Source organism: Carcharodon carcharias, chromosome 11, assembly GCF_017639515.1.
Source record: "Carcharodon carcharias isolate sCarCar2 chromosome 11, sCarCar2.pri, whole genome shotgun sequence".
NCBI lineage: Eukaryota > Metazoa > Chordata > Chondrichthyes > Lamniformes > Lamnidae > Carcharodon > Carcharodon carcharias.
Window position 1 is genome coordinate 137,856,976 of NC_054477.1, and position 21,089 is coordinate 137,878,064.

Consider the following 21,089-nt stretch of genomic DNA (forward strand, 5'->3'; position numbering starts at 1 on the left):
TGGTGGAAAACTTCCTCTTTTATTTGTCAGGCTACAGTGCCTATCATAGTCTATTTGGTAAATTGGTAGGTGAATGGAAGCCAAAGAAGATGGCTAGCAGAGCCAGTGCATTTCCAAACTGAAGCAAATAAAAAGCTCCTTGACCCCACTCATGGTTGTGATCTCAATCTGTAATATATACACATGAAATTCTGATCATCTCTATATAGAGATGTATTATATCTGCAGTTTAGTCAAACAATTCCCATATGAAATGTATGTATTTCATTATAGAATATCTGAAAATGTTCTAAGTGATGTATGCACCTACAAAATGTTTATGATAAAATTCCTTAGAGTCCTACATTCCCTGCTCTTGGTTGTCCTGAATATAAATGGCTTGTGAATATTTTAGAAGCCAAAATAGCCTTAAGCCATTTTCATACATAGCTGTGACTTATATGATTTGTAAACAAAATGGCTCTAGACTTCTGCATCCAATTAACTCATATTGGGCAGAATCTTCTCCACTCATGTCAGAGCTGTGCCCTGCTGTGTGAACTTATGTGAAGTGGCCAATTAACAGGCTCTCGCCACATTTGTTTTCTAATTAAGCATAGAGGATGGACTATGGATGCCGGAAGCTCAATAGGAATACCTGCAAGACTGGACAGTCTTTAGTACCACTAGGAGAGGTGGGTGCTGCTGGGGCAGTTTGAAAATATGTAGGCACCTCAAAATGGAAGCTCTGTCAAAAGCTTCAGATAGTTGAATAAAACTGAAGGCCTAGGGCTGTTAGGGCCATCGGTGTGGAGTGGGAACCCCTGGACAAGGATGCTTTTGGCTGTGACTGTTGTCGTTTCAGTCTTATGGATCCACGTTGGCACCATGGATACCAGTCCCTGGTGGCCCTCTGACATTCCACCGTGAGGCTGCCTCCAATGCCCTGGCCAATTCCTGCCACAGTGCAGCACCCACACACCCACCGTATTATTGCATTGCTATGCACATTGAAGGGTTAAGTGTCCTTGTGAATACCTGCATGGCTACCTGCCATAAATGAAACGGAAAAATCTCCTGGAAACGGGAACATGTCAGGGAATGAACCGAACACATCTTGGTTTGATTTTTCATGCCCCCCTGCCTCCAAAGCCTCCACAAGGCTGGGAAGGTTCTGCCTATTTCAATATTTTCAGTACATAACTCCATCAGTACCACATGCACCATACGTTAACATATGAAATTGCGTAGTCAGTGATTTTGTAAAACTGTAATGTACTGGAATACTGAATCATTGTAATAGCACTGGTGATGGAGTAGTAATAATACATTTTCTTTGGGATACAATACTAAGTAGCCAAAGATAACCAACAGATGTAGAAATTCAGCGTATCTATGCTTTGCTCCCTACAGCAGCACAGATGACCATTGATTGTTACCAAATATATTGGGGGTGAAATTTGTCTTGGGCAGTTGTGCAGTTCAGGTGATAGCGAATGAACAAATTGTTTTATACACACTCTACGCTACTTATTTTTCTAATTAAATTACTGGGGGAAAAATCAGGCATGTTTCATCCAGCCATTCCTGTCATTGTACTGTTATATTTCATTTCTCCAGTCTTCAAAGCACTGTTATTGCTGAGGTGCAGGGCAATTCCATGAACACTTACTGCTCTCTTTAACCTCACCCACTGCCAATTGCAGTGACTGAGTCCAAACAGACTGTTGGCAGGCTAGCCACCCATGAAGGGAATAACATTCAGAACAGATCCACACACATATACATACATACATACAGACACACACACACATACACACTTTTCACAGAGATTACTCATGGAAGGGGGAGCACCAATTATTGTTTTCCTACCTAGCCCAAGGTCACTGAGGTGATAAGTACTGGTCTCATCACTGCCCCAGCTAACACACAAGTGGGGGCCTGATATTTTTCACTGGCTACCTTGTCAGTTGCCAGTGTTTAGGTGACACAGATGGCTTGGCTAATCATCAATCACTTCCGAATGCCAAACAGCTTCTCCAGTGATTATTTTCATTTCTAGATGCCAACCAGTGTCCCCTACAGCAACTCCCATTCTGGTTTGCATGCCAGTATGACTTGTAATGATTATAAATTAATGACAGTCATTTTGATGTTGGTTCCTACAAACTTCCCTGCTGTTATTGCAACATTTATCGTGATGCCAATTTGAATTAACCTCGACAATTATGCCAGTTAATGTCATGGTAATTTTGATGCCAAATATTATCTTTGTTTTGGCACAGGATAAATGTGTTGGTGCCTCCCTTCTATTATACAGTTTTCTGATTAGAAACTCACCATTGGGTGTGAATCTGTTTCCTTGCAGCCTGTGGAGCTGTAGGCTATGAGTTCAAAGTTCGGTGAAAGTAACGTACCTGCCCCTTTGCACAATTTCTTAATTGATCTCTTACAAATGCCAGTTAGGATGTCACACGTGCTATCAGTTAAGATTAGGCTGGAGCATTCGCAACAATCTTCAGCGAGAAGTGCCAGGTAGGCGATCCATCTTGGCCTCGTCCGGAGGTCCCCAGCATCACAGATGCCAGTCTTCAGCCAATTCAGTTCACTCCATGTGATACCAAGAAGCGGCTGAGGGCAATGGACACTACAAAGGCTATGGGCCCTGACAACATTCAGGCAACCATATTGAAGACTTGTGCTCCAGAACTTGCTGTGCCCCTAGCCAAGCTGTTCCAGTACAGCCACAACACTGGCATCTACCCGGCAATGTGGAGAACTCCCCAGATATGTCCTGTACACAAAAAGAAGGACAAATCCAACCCGACCAATTAGTGCCCCATCAGCCTACTCTCCAGCATCAGTAAAGAAATGGAAGGGGTCATCAACAGTGCTATCAAGCGGCACTAGATTAGCAACAACCTGCTCACTGACACTGAATCTGGGGTCCGCCAGAGCCACTCAGCTCCGGACCTCATTACAGCCTTGGTTTAAACATGGACAGAAGAGCTGAACTCCTGAGGTGAGGTGACAGTGACTGTCCTTGACATCAAGGCAGCATTTGAGGGTATGTGGTATCAAGGAGCCCTAGAAAAACTGGAGTCAATAAGGATCAGGTGGAAAACTCTCCACTGGTTGGAGTCATACCTAGCACAAAGGAAGATGATTGTTGTTGTTGGAAGTCAATCATCTCAGTTCAAAGATATCACGACAGGAGTTAATCAGGGTAGTGTCCTACGCCCAACCATCTTCAGCTGCTTCATCAATGATCTTCCTTCCATCATAAGGTCAGAAGCGAGGATGTTCGCTGATGATTGCGCAATGTTCAGCACCATTCACAACTCCTCAGATACTGGAGCAGTCCATGTCTAAATGCAGCAAGATCTGTACAATATCCAGGCTTGGGATGACAGGTGGCAAATAACATTTGCGCCACACAAGTGCCAGGCAATGACCATCTCCAGCAAGAGAGAATCTAACCATCGTCCCTTGACATTCAATGGCATTACCATCAATGAATCCCCCACTATCAACATCCTGGAGATTACCATTGACCAGAAACTGAACTGGACTAGCCATATAAATACTGTGGCTACAAGAGTAGGCCAGAGGCCATGGATTCTGTGGGGAGTAACTCACCTTCTGACTCCCCAAAGCCTGCCCACCATCTACAAGGCACAGTCAGGAGTGTGATGGAATGCTCCCTACTTGCCTGGATATGTGCAGCTCCAACAACACTCAAGCAGCTTAACACCATCCAGGACTAAGCAACCTACTTGATTGGCACACCATTCACAAACATTCACTCCCTCCACCACCGATGCACAGCAGTAGCAGTATGTACCATCTACAAGATGCACTGCATGAACTCACCAAGCCTCCTTAGACAGCACTTTCCAAACCCATGACCACTACCATCTAGAAGGACAAGGACAGCAGACACATGGGAACACCACCACCTGGAAGTTCCCCTCCAAGCCACTCACCATCCTGACTTGGAAGTGTATTTCCATTCCTGCACTGTCGCTGGGTCAAAATCTGGGAACTCCCTCCCTAACAGTAATGCGGATGTACTAACACCATATGGACTGCAGTGGTTCATGAAGGCAGCTCACCACCACCTTCTCAAGGACAATTAGGTTTGAGCAATAAATGCTGGCCTAGCCAGCGATGCCCAACATCCCATGAATGAACTAAGTTATAAGTAAAGCAAAAGGAAACCTGGCAAACTGAATCCCAATGTTTTCATGATGCCAGCTATATAATCTAGTCCCTCTGGTGTTCACTGGCCATGAATCATATTTACTTTCCTTAGGTGCTGGTCTGCACTGAGTTAGTTTACCCCAGCCAAGTCACTAACAGAAATTACTATAATACCTTCCATATTACTGGGCTGTGGAATGGGGGGAAATCAGCCAGGGTAACAAGTTACTCATTTGCACACGTGTGTGCAGAAGCATCTTTGCAATGACAACTGTCCAATAAAATTGGAAGGGATTTTAAAATTCTCATTGTCGTTTACAAATCCTTCCATTGCTTTGTCCCTTTTTATCTCTGTACGTTCTTGTGCCCTATGCCAAATATCCAAAGTCACTGTGTTCTTCTAATTCTGGCCTCTTGAGGACTCCTGATTTTAATCTCTCCACCATCAGTGGTCGTGCTTTCAGCTGCTTGAGGCTGAAGCTCTGGAATTCGATTCACAAACCTCTCTCTCTTCCTACCTCTTTCCTCATTTCAGGTGATTCTGAAAACATAACTCATTAGCCAAGTGTTTGGCTACCTGCACTAAGATCTCCTTATATTACTCGGTGTCAATTTTTATTTGATCACACTCCTCTGATATGCTTTGGAACATCTAACTGTGCAAAAGGCACCATATAAATGCAAGTTGTTACTATTGATGTAAATGACCTGGATGAAAATGAGTTGAGATTCTGTGTGCTATATTTATTTACTGGTTTCTTGAAAAGAATATGTGTATTTTTAAAAGCTACACAATTAAAATGCCTGGGCATCTTCACACTTAGAAATAGTTCATCTATAATTAATGTAACAAAATGCTGCTTTATGTTTAACAGTGTTGTTAACATAGTATCAGTATATCTCCCGTGAGATTGTTTCAGGATAGTCTGAGACTTGAGCCAGAGGGGAGAATTATCCCAGACTTAAACGAAGTATGGGAGCGTGTGGGAAAAGGACGTTTTACCCACTGGCTGCAATGGTGGCTTTTCAAGCCATGCCGCACCATTCCCGTCATGTCCCAGCTCATTAATTATGTATTCCCAGGAAACATACCGGGTCGCTGGAGGGGCAGCCTTTGATTTGTCCATCCTGCCAACACCTCAGGCCTTCAGTAAAATGGGCTCCAAATTTAATGGCAGCCTGTGCCAATTATGGTTTTATTTAGTGTGTAATATACAATTAAGAATAATGCTTGTTAAGGATGGTCACATGATCATCAGTACCCAAAGGGAGAGTAGCGCAGGCTATTTTAGTAGTTAGTAATGTAGAGATAGAGTTTGAGTTGGAAGCACATTTGTAGTTGCTGCTGAGTACCTTTGTAAATAAATTAATAGTTTCCACCTAAAAAGTGTCTGCTGATAATAAGACCATAAGATGTAGGAACAGAAGTAGGCCATTCAGCCCATCGAGTTTGCTCCACCATACAATGAGATCATGGCTGATCTGATAACCCTCAGCTCCACTTTCCTGCCCTTTCCCTATAACCCTTGATTCCCTTACCGATTAAAAATCTGTCTATCTCAGCCTTGAATATATTTAACGACCCAATCTCTACAGCCCTCTGCGGTAAAGAATTCCACAGAGTCACTACCCCCTGAAAGAAGAAATTCCTCTTCATCTTTGTTTTAAGTGGGCGCCAACTTACTCTGAGATTATGCCCTCTGGTCCTATACTTTCCCACAAGGGGAACCAACCTCTCAGCATCTACCCTGTCAAGCCCCCTAAGAACCTTAAATGTTTCAAATAGTCACCTCTCATTCTTCTAAACTCCAATGAGTACAGGCCCAACCTACTCAACCACTCCTCATGGAAATTCCCTCCATACCCGGGATCAACCTAGTGAACCTTCTCTGGACTGCCTTCAATGACAGTATATCTTTCCTTAGATAAGGGGACCAAAATTGTTCGCAGTATTCTAGGTGTGGCCTAAATAGTGCCTTGTATAGTTTTAGCAAGAGTTCCCCATTTTTATACTCCATTCCCTTTGAAATAAAGCCAACTTTCCATGTGACTTCCCTAGTACCTATTGAACTTGCATGTTAGGTTTTTTTGGGAACAAGGGCTCCCAAATCCCTCTGTGCTGCAGCCTTCTGCAGTTTTTCTCCATTTAAATTGAGCTCCTAAATTCTTCCTGCCAAAGTGCATAACCTCACATTTTCCCACATTATAGTCCATCTGCCAAGTTTTTGTCCACTCACTTAACCTGTCTATATCTCTCTGTAGACTCCTTGTGTCGTCCTCACCATTTGCCTTCCCACCTATTTTTCTGCCATCCGCAAATTTGGCAATAGCACATTCACTTCCCTCATCTAAGTCATTAATATATATTGTAAATAACTGAGGCCCCAGCACTGATCCCTGTCACATTCCACTAGCTACAGGCTTCCATCCCAAAAATGCCCCCCTTATCCCAAATCTCTGTCTTCTATTAGTTAGGCAATCCTCTATCCATGTTAATTTACTACCCCCAAAACCATGGGCTCTTATCTTATTAAATAGCCTTATGTGCAGTACCTTATCAAACGCCTTTTGGGAATCCAAATATATTACATCTACTGGCTCCCCTTTATCTATCCTGCTTTTTACCCCCTCAAAGAATTCTAATAAATTTGTTAGGCATGATTTCCCCTTCTAGAAGCCATGCTGACTCTGCTTGATTATATTATGTACTTCTAAATACTCTGCTATTACATAGTTTATAATAGACTCCAACATTTTCCCAATGACAGATATTAAGGTAACTGGCCTATAGTTACCTGTTTTTTGTCTCCCTCCCTTTCTGAATAAGGGTGTTACATTGGCCGTTCTCCAATCCCCTGGGTCTTTTCCAGAATCTAAGGCTTCTTGTAAGATTCCTACCAGTGCATCCAATTTCTCTGTAGCTACTTCCTTTAATATCCTAGGATGCAACCCATCAGGTCCAGGAGACTCATCGGCCTTTAGCCCCATTAGTTTCCCTAGTACTTTTTCTCTGGTGATAGTTATTGTATTTATTTCCTCCCCGCCTTTTGCCCCTTGATTATTTAGTAATTTTGGAATGCTATTAGTATCTTCTACGATGAATACTGAAGCAAAGTATTTATTCAACTTCTCTGCAATTTCCTGGTTCCCCATTATTATTTCCCCAGCCTCATTCTCTAAGGGTTTCACAATGTTTTCACTTTGGCCTTTCTCTTCCTTTTTATATATTTAAAGAAACTCTTACTGTCCATTTTTACATGACTTGCTAGTTTACCCTCAAAGTTTATTTTCCCCCTCTTTATTTTTTTTTGTCATCTTTTGTTGATTTTTAAAGCTTTCTCAATCCTCTGGCTTACCACTAATCTTTGCCACATTGTATATTTTTTTCTTTCAATATGCCCTTTCAATACCGCCCTTAACTTCCTTGGTTAACCATGGTTGGTTCATCCCCTTGCTTGTATCTTTCTACCTTTGTGACATATCTTTGTTGAGAGTCATGAATTATTTTCTTAAACATCTGGCATTGTTCATCAACTGTCTTTTCTGCTAAACTGCTTTCCCCTTCCACTCCAGCCAACTCTGCCCTCATTCCATTGTAATTACCCTTACTTAAGTTTAGCACAGTTGTTTCCAACCCAAGTTTCTCACACTCAAACTGACTGCTAAATTCTATCATATTATGGTCACTGTTTCCTAGGGGATCCTTTACTCTGGGATCATTTATTAAACTTGCCTCAGTGGGTGCCCTCCATGCCCCCATGGTGCCAAACCCTGCAGCAGGTGGCATATGTGACTGATCAGTCTTCAGCAATACTGGTTCTTAGATACTGGTTCTCGGTCATCTGCATGAATGACAACCGCCGTCTGCAGACCCTGGGTCTAGCTACGCACTGATCTGCAATGGCTTGCTGTAGCTCTTCAGCAGTGTATGCAGGAGCCCCAGCCACTCCTTCTTCTTGAGGGTGCTGCCCCTCCCTCTGTCCAGCCAGGCATCTCTGATGCTCTCTTCTCTTTTGTCTCCGCTCTCTGTAAGGCATGAAGCATATAGTTAGGTCACCAGGCTCCATGCTCCTGAGGTACTCATGCTGCAGAATGAAAGAGAATGATGTGTGGTTTAGCCTTGGTCTCCTAGGGGCTTCTCACGGTTACGTGTGCGGCTCCGGCTCTGTCTCAAGGCCCCTTAATGTATGTTGGATAATGCTTGCCACCACTTGGATGGCCAGAGCTTAATGCACCGGAATGCTGCCCAAAACCCCACCCACTTCCACCCCACTCTGCCTGACTGATTGGAGGCAGTTTCACCCATTGGATTGCAGGCTGTGCTCTCCTAACCTGCACTGCAAGTCTGCGCTGTTAGCTTGAATCATGGGGACCCTGGTCCAAAACTTAATGAAGACATTGCAGGGGGCTGTGAGTGCCTCCACCAATGACTGCTCCATGGCCAGCTTTAGCAAGGAGATTGTACAATGTGCCCACTCATCCAGCTGTTTTGCAATCTGCTAAAATGCTCATTAATTTGCAGTCTGTGCCCAAAGGGTGCAAGGTTCAGGAGAATTTTGTGGCACTTTAATGTCTCTGCTTTGCTTGAGTGGGCAGATAAGCCCAACTCCAAGCATGTCAATGTAGCTGCACATGAGCTGACTAAGCTGCAGAGGAATGCTCACTTTATACAAGATTTCCCTAATGTGTGGCCTTTTGTCTCCCCACAACATCTGCATTTGCTTGTGCACTACCATCAGACCATGCTGCTTTGTACACTCGCCACAACTCGCCCCGACTGAAGTGCAGTCCTTTCCCCAGCCTCGCACTTTCAGCCAGTCGGGAAAAAACAACTTGCCTGTGCCCCCTTGAAGTCGAACAGGCGACCCTCATGAGCAACAATAGTGTACACTCACCTCTGAGTTTCTCTCGAAGTTCAACTTGCCAGCTGCCCACCTTTGAAATGCTGTTGTGAAAAACGTCAGTGCGCAATCATGTTGATGTGCCCAGATAATCCAGCGTGGGGGGATGTTTCCGGTGAGCAGGGCTTATAATTGGATACAAATGTACTAACATGACATCCCAGATGTCCGACGGCAGGAAACATGGCCTGCCATTGATGGGTGGAGAGGACGGTTGCAAACTGGTTTCACCATGGCGTGAATCAGATTTTTAGCCTTCTTGCCATATTGTCTGCTCACACCCACCATGATGCCCGACACCAATGGGACTGGAAAATTCTGGCCATTATTTTTCAAGTTTGCTGCAGTCTCATAGCTGCCTCAACAACAGTTTGTCTATTGCTGTAATGCAGAAAAATTGCTTTGGTAATGTATCACATAATTGACATGAGGTAAAATATTACACACATTATTGATAATATCTCGCATGCAATAGTTACTTGCCATTCTACAAGCTTGTTCTGGATGTGATTACCTTTATTTTGTTTTCTTTCCAAAATCTCTCTTCTAAGTCATTCTTTGCTCTCGGACCCAATAATGATCTTGGTGTTAGGGCATGGGGGTTAGCATTGTCCAAAAACTGAAGTGAACCAGCCATATAAATACTGCGGCTACAAGGGCAGGTCAGAGGCTGGGAATCCTGAGGCCAGTAACTCACTCCCCAAAAGCTGTCTGTGATCAACAAGACACAAATCAGGTTTGTGATAGAATACCCTCCACTGCCCTATATGAGTGCAGCTCCAGCAACACTCAAGAAGCTTGCATCTTCCAGGACAAATCAACCCCTTGATTGGCACACCATCTGCCATCTTAAATATTCACTCCTTTCACCACCAACTCACAGTGGCAGCAGTGTGTACCATCTACAAGGTGCACTGCAGCAACTCACTGAGGCTTTTTGAACACCACCTTCCAAACCTACGATCTCTACCACCTAGACGGACAGATGCAGCAGGTACATGGGAACACCACCACCTACAAGTTCCCCTCCAAGCCACACACCATCCTGACTTGGACCTATATCATTGTCCCTTCACTGTTGCTGGGTTAAAACCCTGGAACTCCCTTTTGTTACCATCAGGTAAGGAGTGGCTCCCCTCTTTTCTCAATCTTTGTTTGAACACAGCAGATTTTTTAAAGGATATGCTTGCCAATTCAGTGAATGTTTAACTGTTTACATACTGTGACTGTAAAAGGCACACAGAGACAGATTTCCTTGTAAGTTTTAAAAAAGAAAAGTGAAAGATGTTTGATGTGAGATATAAAGGGTTAATATGATTATTATGAGTTATACTTATGAAAGCAATTTCTCTCACTGTATTTTTTCACTCCAACCCTTGGCCTATACACCTGGCCTGTTTTCCTATATGTGTTTTGCTCGAGATGAAGTTACTGTAGTTGATAAGCTCAAGCTGTTTTCTGTTTTTCCACATTTGTACTTTTTCACTAGCTTGTTTCCCTGTGAGAGTATGATAAGATGTGCTTACAAGGGAAAGCTGAAGGTAACAGACAAAATAAGATTGGGCATGTAGCTAGCTGAATTTGATCTGTACATAAATAAGTTTTACTGTAACTAATTTTTCGAGAGACTCTGGAGTTTGAACCTCTCTCCCGCATGCTTGTAATAAAGAGCTTCTGACTTTAGCTATCTCCAGACTCTGAGTGGCATTGGTCCCACAATTGTATTTATTGTACTTAACCCAGCTTGAGTAAAAATAATAAAAACGCTCTGACTATCATGCACACACGCACTCGAAATTCACGCACACACACACACAGAAAAACAAATAAATTACAGGTCGGGAGCATTGATTAAGTGATATTTTAAAGTCAAGTAAAGATTAAAATTACATGGATCTTGCAGATTGATGACTTGTGTGGCTTCAGGCTGTGTTCAGTGGTCCCTCAGAATTTGGTGTCAAGGCAGTTTAAAGATGTTGGTAGGCAATTTATCTTTTCTTCTGGAGGTTGCAAAGGCTAGGTTAATTTCTTTAAAAAATGTTTCCTACTGTCCTTGGATAGTCAAAAATCAGACTAGGTTCAAACTTGCAAGGTGGATGGGGAGACAGAGAGAGATGGAAGCCTCACAAGGGTTTTGCCACTTTGGCCTCTTTTCTGCTTCTGTCTGTGGCCTGGAGGAAAATTTCTTTAAAATTCAAAGGAGGGTTAGCTGATTTGTTTCATGATGCCCTCTCTTCAACTGTCCAGCGACCCAAACATGGTTATGGCTAGTGGATTCCAAGTGTAACTTGAATAGATTATCACTGGTTGAATTCCTCTCTCAGCCAGCTCCTTTATTTGAAGTAATTCTTCTTCTCCACCCAATTGAGTCTGGATGTCCCGTGAATGGCTCAGGAAATGTGATTCATTCACATCCTTCTCAGGTGATTATGTTTAATGGATTTGTGTAGACAGGCTAGCTCTACTTAATAGCTTTGAAATTTGTCATGTACAGTGATGCAATTGTTCAGTGATCTTAGAGACTGTGATTTCAAGTCATTGAAATATTGCCTCAGTCTTTTTAAAATTCAATCAGTGGTTTTCAGCTAGCATATATATAAAGCCATTTTGATATAAAGCATGCGGATTTGCAACATTTCCTAACAGCAATGTGGCGTACCTACATTGGACTGCAGCTGCCCAAGAAGGCAGCTCACCAACATCTTCCCAAGGGCAATTAGAGATGGGCAACAAATGCTGGCCTGGTATGCCCATATCGTATGAAAGAATAAAGTAAAAAAATATTTCCAGTATTTGTTAAAAAGTAACAGTACTCTTGCTTTACTAATGTTCTCCATTTCACTCTCTCCAAAACTTTTCTCCCACTTACTTGTTATAAAATATATTTTCTTTCCTTAGTTCCTATGGTGGATTGGTCATTCTTCCTAAAGCAGTTATTAGTGCAATGCTGCACCAGGGAAGTTCCCTTTTGCCCCTGTGAACTTCCAAACACCAGTAGCTTTTAATGGAAGTCATTGACTATGAGTCCAACTTTGCTGATTGACTCATTCAAGCTGTAATATCATGGTTTCACATTTTCAGCAAAGCTGTGATATGAAACGAATGTCATGGCCCATACTGGCTATTGCAGGTTTCCAGAAAAAGAGCAAATTCCAGAATTCTCACAATGCCCCCTCCGTCTCTCTGCCTCCCACACTACCCCCACCCCACCCACCCTCACTTAGACACACACAAAATCAGAAGCTAAAATATCCCAACATACTAGAAAGATCAATTTCTGTATAGATCTCATGTGATCTAGATGGTTATGGGGATATCTCGGTATTGTTTTATATGAAAGTTGTGGAAATAACAATTTCCATGACACACTTCACCCCATTGTGATCACTGGCCGACTTTGGCTTTGGGATCAGCAATACCACAATTTTAATATTCTCATCATTGGTTTCAAATATCAGAATGTCCTTGCCCCTTCCTATCTTGGTAGCCTTCTCCTACTCTACAGCCTTCTGAGATCTCTGAACTCTTCCAATTCTGGCCTCTTGAGTATCCATGATTTTAATCACTGCATCATTGGTGGCTATGGCTACTGATGCCTTTGTTCTAAGCTCTAAAATTTCCACCTAAAATCTCTTTGCCTCTCTATCTCCTCCTCCTTTATGAAGCTCCTTAAAACCCATCTCATTCACCTCTCCTATCTACATAATATCTCCATAAATTGTCAAAATTGAGTTCAATCACACTCTTATTAATTACTTTGGAATCTTTTACTAGGGTAAAGGTGCTATATAAGTGCAAATTTCTGGGTTTTTTTGTAAAAAAATGTGTGAATAGTAGTGAGGACTCCTTATGCCATATCAGGAACCATAGAATCATGAAACTCTACAGCACAGAAGGAGGCCATTTGACCTATCACACCTATGCTAGCTCTTTGAAAGAGCAGTTGTACTTGGTCCCACTTCTCTGATTTTTGGCCAAAACCCTTCTCATTCTCAAGTACTGGTCAAATCCCTCTTGAAATTAGTTCTGGAATCAGCTTTCACCACTTAGCATTTGGTGGAAGAATGCAAACTCTGGAAAGAGAATATAACCCAAGTCCCAGAACCTGAAGTGAAGAAGAAACTTACTGGAAGTGCTAATTATATTCTTTTTTCTCCATCATAAGGCCAGAAGAGGAAATGTTCCCTGATGTTTGCACCAAGCTCTTTCCACTCTTCCAATACTGAAATAGTCCATGCCTGCATGCAGCAAAACCTGAACAATATTCAGGATTTGGTTGATAAGTGTTAAGTAACATTCCCAAAAGTGTCATTGATATTGATCTCTAATATGCTAAGATTCTAAACACCTCCCCTTAACATTCACTGGCATTACTATTGCTGAATCCCTCAGCATACTTTCCAAGGGATTGTCATTAACCATAAACTTTGCTGGGCCAGCCACCTGAATAATATGGCAACAAGAGCAAGTTAGAGGCTAGGTATTCCGAGGCGAGTGACTCACCCACTTCCTGATTCTCCAAAGCCTGTCCACCGTCAACTCAGCATAAGTCAGGAATGCGGTGAAATACTGTCCACTTGCTTGGATGAGTCTAGTTCCAATACACTCAAGAAGCTCGACATGACCAGGGACAAACAACCAGCTTAATTTGCATCCCATCCACCATCTTAAACATTCAATTTCTCATCTATATACCATGCATACTATCTACAAGATGCATACTGCAGCAATTTGCAAAGGCTTCTTTGACAGCACCTTCCAAATCTGTAACCTAGCAACTAGAACAACAAGGGCAGCAAGCGCATGGGAACACCACAATTTGCAAATTCTCCTCCAAGTTATATATCAACCTGATCTGGAAATATATTGTAGTTTCTTCATCATCACAGGATCAAACCCCTGGAACTCTCTCCCCACCACCCCCCCCACCCCCGCCCCCACCCACCCATAGCACTGTGGTGGACCTACACCACATGGACTGCAACGGTTCAGAGAAGTGACTCATCACCACCTTCTTAAGGGCAATTGGGATGGCCAATAAATCCTGAAATAAAAACAGAAAAAGCTGGAAAATCTCAGCAGGTTTGGCAGCATCTGTGGAGAGATAAACAGAGTTAACGTTTTGAGTACTTTTGACTCATCTCCTGAGCTAAAGAGTAAAAATGTGATGGATTGTATTCTGTTTAATAGGGGGTGGAGCAGATGGAGCCAAGTAGAAGGTCAGGGATAGGTAGGAGCTCAGGAGAAATTTGACAAAGATATTATGAACGTAGGACAAAGGGAATGTTAATGGTAGTTTTAAAGACTAAAGAAGGTGCTGACAGTGGCATAAAGGTAAGATAGCAGAACATGTTAATAGCACAATAAGGGTCAATGGTCTGTGAAAGCAAAACATAAAAAACAAGTGACATATGGCCATGTTGTTTAGGGGTAGGGGTGGATGGGGAAAAAGGATAAAAAATAAAAAATAAAAAATAAAAATAAATAATTGGATTAAAAAGGGATAAAGATGGTGGAGAGAATTCATAGTCTGAAGTTGTTGAACTCAATATTTAGTCCGGAAGGCTGTAAAGTGCCTTATTGGATGATGAGATGCTGTTCCTCCAGTTTGCATTGGGCTTCACTGGAACATTGCAGCAGGCCAAGGATGGACTTGTGGGCATGAGAGCAGAGTGGTAAATTGAAATGGCAAGTGACAGGAAGGTCTGGGTCATGCTCGCAGACTGAGCGAAGGTGTTCCACAAAGCAATCATCCAGTCTGTGTTTAGTCTCCCCAATGTAGAGGAGAGCACATTGGGAGCAGCAAATGCAGTAGACCAAATTAAATGGGGTGCAAGTGAAGTTCTGCTTCACCTGAAAGGGGTGTTTGGGGTTTTGGGCAGTGAGGAGGGAGGAGCTAAAGGGGCTGGTGTTATATCTTCTGCGATTACATGGAAAGGTGCCGTGGGAAGGGGATGAGGAGTTCGGAGTGATGGAGGATTGGGCTTTGGTGTCACGGAGAGAATGGTCCCTTCAGAATGCAGACAGAGGGGGAGAGGGGAAGATGTGTTTGGTGGTGGCATCAAGCTGGAGTTGGCAGAAATGGCCAAGGATGGCCCTTTGAATGCAAAGGCTGGTGAGGTGAAAAGTGAGGACAAGGGGAATCTATCATGATTCTGGGAGGAAGTGGAAAGGGTGAGGACAGAGGTGCGGGAGATGGGTCAGACACAGTTGAGGACCCTGTCAACCACAGTGGGAGGAACCCTCAGTTAAGGAATAAGAAAGACATGTCAGAAGCACCATTTTGGAAAGTAGTATCATCGAAACAGATTCGACGGAGGTGGAAGAACTGGGACAATGGGGTGGAGTCCTTACAGGAAGCAGGGTGTGAGGGGCTGTAGTCGAGGTAGGTGTGGGAGCTGGTGGGCTTGTAGTGAATATTAGTACGCAGTCAATCACCAGAAATGGAGGCAGAGAGGTCAAGGAAGGGAAGAGAAGTGTCAGAGATGGGCCATGTGAAGATGAGAATATAGTGGAAATTGGAAGCAAAATCAATACATTTTTTAGATCCTGACGAGAGCATGAAGTGGCACCGATATAGTCATTGATATATCGAATAAAGAGTTATGGGAGGGAGCCTGAGTAGGACTGGAACAAGGAATGTTCCGCATACCTCACAAAAAGACAGACATAACTGGTGCCCATATGGGTACCCGTAGTCACAGCTTTTATTTGGAGGAAGTGAGACAAATTAAAGGAGACATTTTTCAGTGCCAATATATACTGGCCTTGTCAGCATTTCCCACCCACATGCCATGAATGATTAAAAAGAAATACTCTTCACAAAAATTGCTCCTCACCCACGCTTAAGTGCTAATCTTGTAGGTGTCCATTAAAGTGCCTGCGTGCACATTTAAATTATGCTAATCACTAATTAACCCCAATGAGCTAATAACAGACTTTTAAACAGGTAAATCTTACTTGCGCGGCACACACTTGGTGCCTATTTTTTTTGCTTTCCCCAAAATAACCTGTATCTCAAAGAAAAGTTTAAGAATGTGCTATTAAAGTATTGAAATATTTGAATATGTTCTCCTTTTGAGCCTGCGTGTTACCTCTCTTGATAAATTTTCATATGGGAACTTTTACTTTCCTTCTTACCTTTCTTCCTGGCCTTGCCTTAAATCATTTTTGATTATCCGATCGGTTTAACATCACATTTATGTAAACATGCAAAATATATACATATTGCTCAAATGGTCTTATATCATTTGTTGACAAATACCTGTGAGCTCCCCTGTACGCCACACTTGGTGAACTCTGATTTCATTTACTCTTTCATTTTGTAAAGTAAGCATTACTGGAAATCTCTCACATTGTACATCATCATATGAAGATTGTCCTGTATCTCTGCTATTTGTCCATTAGTTGGTCACTTTTCCATGGGGTGCGGGGAGGTGATGTTTAAAGCTGTTTCGTTTGGCACCTCTTCCTTTTGAATTCATAGCCATTTGGGCTTGTCAAAGTCACAAGTCGGATGAAAACGAAAGATTACAAAAGACATAAGCCTCGGACCTCCTACAGAGGTTGTGGTACCTGATCAGGAGAAGATCTGATCATGTCATGAATTACATTTGCTTGGCAATTATATTTATGGCGTAATAAATACATATAACATTATACTGCTCAGAAAAAAGATCCTGGTAGAAGAAGTCTGGAGGACATAGGATGCCTTGTGTCCCCAGAGGGGAAGGGCCCACCTTGCCCTTATATTTCCCCTGTGCATCTCTTCTACAGTATCTGCCACTCTTCTGTCTCACCCAATCTTCTCTTCCCATTGCACCCCGCCCCAGACCAAGTGGGATGCCTAGCAAGATCCCCATCATCGGACACTCCCTTTCCCTTGGTGAGTCCTATAAGGTCCCTAATAAGGTAGGGCAGCACACTGTTGACTCTCTTTAGTGAAGCCCTCAGTGAATTTCTGGGAAAACTATTGTTAGAGTGTTGGTCCAGTCATGACATAGTATCCAAGAAACTCTCCCAATGTATCTCAAAAGTTCTCTTCAAATGTACTGTAGTTAATTCATCTGCAGCGGCAAGTAAACAGTGGTAGCTCAGCATGGTTTTAAGTAACACTAGAAATTCTTAGCAATGGCTGTTAGGGAAAGTAATTAATTGCAGCAATATGGCATGTTTTAAAGAATGCTAGCAGGTAATTTGTCAACTAGACTCTTAACAAATCTCAGGGCGGCTGTTTCTAGTGTGCTCCAAATCCTTTACAAAGATGTTACCTTGCACTAAGGGTGGGTTAAACCAGTGTTGCAGTTCAAGATCTGATCTTGGCTGTCTTGCAGACGTCCTAGCACATAAAGTATCTGGAGAAAATTGACTCCCTGGTCAGGATTTTCCGGTCCCACCCGCCACAAGACCAGAAATCCCTGTCCAAAGTGAACAGGCCTTTGGCTGGACCATCGAATTTTGCATCCCACCCGCGACGATTCTCACCACAGGCTGGAAGGAAAATTTGATGAACCAGCCAAAGGCCTGTTGACTTCAGGCAGGAATTTCTGGTCATGTGGCGGGCGGGACCTGAAAATCCCACCCTCTGTGTCTCCAGCATAAGTCAGAGAATGGGGCCACCACCTCCATCATATTCTAGCATATTATCACATCAGTATAGATCTATGACTATAGGATAAGAACAGGAAATGAGTTTGTGCTGCTTAAGGCAACTGAATAGTGTGGTGTTGAAAATTACATTGTGCACTTTGTCCATTTAAGGCTACCAGACAGAACTACTAGCAGAGGGAGTCTAGAAGGGGAATAAAGGAATTAACAGAACGTACAGTTCGAATTCTGAATGCATCTTGTTGAATCTTACTGTTTCCGCCCAAGAACTTTACACATTGTATAAGTAGAGCTCTCCCTGAAAGATAGAATTCCAGGATGGTTGGAAGTCCACAGTTGAACAGCTATTTAAAGAGTTGGAACAGATCACTCTGGAGTCTACAAACTGGGTCCTAACTTACCCTTCATTTTTTTGCTGATTATTTACAACAATACTGGATAGCAGTTGTTTAAGAACAGTATTGTTATTAGTCAACATTTATTGAAATTTGTTGTTGATTAACCATTTGAACCTCAATCACATAGAAATTATATTGTTGAAGGATTAACAACCTTTGTTGCAGTAGTAACCATGGTAGCTTTATAGGTTTTCATTTTCATTTTGATCGTTGTATTATTCAGCTGGTTTAATATTATGCTATCAAAATACTAGTTATTTAAATGCATCAAAATGCTGCAAGTGAGAGCAGTTTCCCATGTTGAGTATGTGGGTCTCCTTGCAACCAGCTTTCAAGTCTTGGTAAGAGTCACCTCTTGAACTCAAAGTTACAGCTAAAGGAACTTTAGCGTTCTCTGTCTATGAGCTTCCTTTGTTCATAAGCACACAATTCAATCCCACCTTTTTACCCCATATTGCTCTCTGGCTAAAATGTTAATACAAAGGCCACTGGGATACTTAACCATTTAAACCAATTTAAAATATTCCAACATTTAGCATCCATGCTTTCTGGTGAACCTTTCTGAAGTTATGACTGTCAACCAGAAGAACCCTGAAATTCCCAGTGAAGATATCTAAAGTAAGATGTAAAACATTTTTTTTAGGAGGAGACAGAAAAGGCTGTCCTCAAACATTAATGCATTAAACAAAAAAAACCCACTATAAACGGAACTCTGCACTCATTACACGCAATAGTATTTGGTGTTTGGAGTAAAGTAGAGGGTTTAGCAATTGGTTTCTAAAATTGCTCTTTTTCCTGGGTTCCCACATAAAATCTTATGCTGCATCTAAGCGAGATAAAAGAGAAACAGGCATAGTTATGTAGGCAAAATGTGTCCAATTTTGATTATTGGTACTAGGAATCAATCACTTTTCGTGACCACACACTACTTAACAATCAAGCTACAAAGGAGTTTTAATAAATACTGTAGTGATTGAGAAGAGAGAGAAATACAGAGAGAGAGAGAGAGAGAGACAGAGAGAGAAAAAGATAGAGAGAGACAGAGACAGACAGACAGACGAAAGGTTTTGTTCAATCTAATATGTGAATAAAAGATCAAAAGGTAAGTTAAGTTGAAGAAGTTGTTTCATTGTTAGAGGCTTTTATTATCTACCCATTTCAAGATTTAACTAAGTGCAGAATGCTAGCCTAAATTACCTAGCCTACAAACTGTTTTCAGCTACACTTTGTGTAAATAAATATTTCTAGGCTTTGTTATGACCGGTCACCGGGCAAGGTTCCCAAAATATGTTATGATCCTGGACTTGGTACCCCACATTTGTTATGACTGGTCCCCCAATTTGTTATGATGCTATATGAGATACTCCAGATGGTTATGCTCCTGGGTGAGGAGGAATGAACCGGCTCCCCTTCTTTATTCAACCCTCTTGGTTGGTCACAACAAGGTTATGTATACCTTTTCCCAGTCCAAATGCATTTCCTTATTAAAAGGAACCAATTCAACCAGGCTTTCTTTAGTCAAAGAACAAGTGAGTTTACTAGTTACTAAAAGACAAGAACAAGACAAGAAAAATGCAACTTGCATTCACACAGATTAGACATGAGAAGGGAATCCAGAAATAAAAGTTTAAAAAAAAAATATGAATCAGTCTTTGGCTTGTCCATGAGGAGTGGATGGTGAAATGTTGCAACCGTTAAGTTGGATGATTCCAGTAGAGCTGAATTGGTAGTTGAGCAGTTAGTTTGGAGATTCTGAGTTAGCTGAAAGGAGTCGTCCTGTTTCCTTTTTTAACTGTTGCTTTGATAACTTGTAACTTGCTTCCAGCAATCAGAGAGAGACTTTTTAACTGCAAGCATAGGGATGCCGAGTTGATGTTCTTCACCTGTAACCTTTACAGTACATACTAGCATGCCAGGCCTGAAACACCAAAAAAACTAGCACACAGAGACCAGGGTTGCAGTTGGCTTTTAACCCTTTTTATTGCGTATTCCTGGAAGGGAAAAACAAATGTGTATTTCACCCAGAAACTGCTTTCTTTCAACTCAAGTTGATGTCCAAAGTCTGGGATATAACTCAACAGGAGATGGTTTCTGCTGAGACAATAATCATCCTTCATTATGTCCGCAACCACAGATTACAGTTCAGTTTTTGCATTGCACCTTTCCCTTTGAAGTACCTCTATCTGAAGTAGCCCTTGACACCTTTTTAGGTGTGACATTCCATTCTCTCTGGACTAGTTGGTCAAGTGTAATCGTCATAGAATTTTCCAGCAAGTGGTTTTGCTTTTGCTTTTATGTCCTATTTAAAAGTTCAATAGGTCCATAAGCAATTTACGGCTATGGCAGTTTCTGTCCTAGACTCCCCCTTCAAACTTAAAACGACACATTTTTCCTACATGTGTGATAGCCTTATGAACTATTAACTGAAGAAAGTCTAGAATGAGAAAAGCATCCATTGAGTCTTTAAATCCAGAAATTATGCATTCTTATTTTGTTGTGGATGTTCCATTTGCACCACAACCCCCTTTTTATCTTTACTGAAAAGGTCAAACTATGCCATTAACGTTAATGCTTTTATAACTCTCAATTCCCCTTCTAAACAGATATTGATCCAAGAGATTCTCCACAAATTAGTGCAAACTGACACAAAAAATCTATGTAAACATGCATGACACAATATCATGCACACAAAGTGATGATGTTATAATGAAATGATGCCCTGTAGTTGTTGTTTCTTACCTGGAAAGTTTATTTCTTGTTTCCTGGTTTACATTTTCTGTCCTAATAAGCATATTCTATGCCTCACTAAGGTCCCCTATGAGACATCTCTCTTCAAAGTTAAAAAGCTCTAGCTTACCAAATTGTTCCTCAAAGCTCATTGCTCTAATACCTAGGATCAGACTCATTGATTTCCTCTGGACTGCTTCTAAGAATTCTGGAAAAACACACTGACAGCTATGATTCACAGTGCATTCACTCTATGGTTGCCTTTTGTCTACAT